This window comes from Aphis gossypii, chromosome 1 (genome assembly GCF_020184175.1).
Source record: "Aphis gossypii isolate Hap1 chromosome 1, ASM2018417v2, whole genome shotgun sequence".
Taxonomy (NCBI): Eukaryota; Metazoa; Arthropoda; class Insecta; order Hemiptera; family Aphididae; genus Aphis; species Aphis gossypii.
In genome coordinates, this window is record NC_065530.1 from 28,972,514 (window position 1) to 28,974,679 (window position 2,166).

The following is a 2,166-nucleotide window of genomic DNA, read 5'->3' on the forward strand; positions in this document are numbered from 1 at the left end:
GTATTTTATTCACTGTAGTAAAAAAAAAATTGATATAATTTTGAAACTAATGGGTTAGATATAATAAACTTACGTAGGTATACATGTCGCAGGGTCTGCAATCCACCAGGGGTGGATTGCCTACATGATAATATACAGCTCGTATAATCATAAGAGTCTCACGGGCAACACCAAGCAATATGACTATAATATTATTACTTGAATAACTCACTGACTGATAAACGTAGAGTCTGAGCAATGATCGATGCTTTCAATTTACACGGTAAATTCGTAAAATCGTACCATACATTTAGTGTGCAATAAGAAAGCATTATACAAAATTCGCACTTTAAAGTGGTGCTTGAACAAGTTTTTTGAGACTAAAAATAGTCAATGAAAATGTCTTAGTGAATCATATTATAGCATTGGCCTTTTTAACGGGCAACGAAGTGCACTAGCATTAAGTATTAATACAATTAAGTATTAATATTAAAAATTATTTTTTGATATTTTTTAATAATATAATTTTATTTTAGTAAAATATTGTTTTTTTTTACTTTATATCAGCAACTACAATTACAACTGCAACAAACATAACTCTTGTATGAATGAAAAATTTGTTCTCGACATAATTATGTGCTATTCTTATACTATATTTTTCAGCGATGATCGTTACGATGTTGTCGATACGTATTTACTATATACACTATACGAATAACATATAACAATAATGACGTGGGAGCATATGTGGCGTAAATGTGTGTTTGAAACTATGTGGCTAGTGTTCGGCCCGTTAAGATTCACGACCATCGGCGCGGTCTCTTCGGTTTCTTAATGGTCATCTGTGCCGAGATATTCAAAATGTACGATCGCGTTTTCTATTCGTTCTACAAGTCTCCAATTAGTCGACCGTACAAGCTGTCGTCGTTTTCATAATAGTTGTTATATTTTGATTTCAGTTAATAGTAGAGACAGTACGAGTGACTACATTCGGTACGATCAGACCAGAGCACGCACGTCAAAGTCCTAGCAGCACTAACGAGATTCTCGCCAGTAGTTCGGAGAATGACAACTCTCGGTATCGGAACGGCGGTTGAAAAAACTAATATGAGCTTTATATTTTTTACATGGTTTTATAATTCCATGAATGCAAGAGTTCGATAAAATGTGTGTTGAACGCTGTCGAATAAAAGAAATTTAAAACACTTGGAGAACAGAGAGCAACGCGATTCGGTTAATCATTTGATAAGTGGTAGATTATTGGTCGGTTTGTGAAATAAAAGACGTAGTCAGTTGTTCCCATACAACGTTTTGCAACTCTCCAAAATACCATAACCGATGCGCATTATCTGAATCATTGCAGACGAAACGTAAACAACATTTTCGTGTAATTCATCTAAGGAAAGGTGTCCGTAATTTCTATACATCGCTCTGGTTCTCTCAACAACGCCGAGTCCGATGCTGATCAGATTTAAAGCTGGGATTACGATTTGCTCGCACATGTCTTGTATGATAGAAAGATTTGTTCTCGACATAATTATGTGCTATTCTTATACTATATTTTTCAGCGATGATCGTTACGATGTTGTCGATACGTATTTACTATATACACTATACGAATAACATATAACAATAATGACGTGGGAGCATATGTGGCGTAAATGTGTGTTTGAAACTATGTGGCTAGTGTTCGGCCCGTTAAGATTCACGACCATCGGCGCGGTCTCTTCGGTTTCTTAATGGTCATCTGTGCCGAGATATTCAAAATGTACGATCGCGTTTTCTATTCGTTCTACAAGTCTCCAATTAGTCGACCGTACAAGCTGTCGTCGTTTTCATAATAGTTGTTATATTTTGATTTCAGTTAATAGTAGAGACAGTACGAGTGACTACATTCGGTACGATCAGACCAGAGCACGCACGTCAAAGTCCTAGCAGCACTAACGAGATTCTCGCCAGTAGTTCGGAGAATGACAACTCTCGGTATCGGAACGGCGGTTGAAAAAACTAATATGAGCTTTATATTTTTTACATGGTTTTATAATTCCATGAATGCAAGAGTTCGATAAAATGTGTGTTGAACGCTGTCGAATAAAAGAAATTTAAAACACTTGGAGAACAGAGAGCAACGCGATTCGGTTAATCATTTGATAAGTGGTAGATTATTGGTCGGTTTGTGAAATAAAA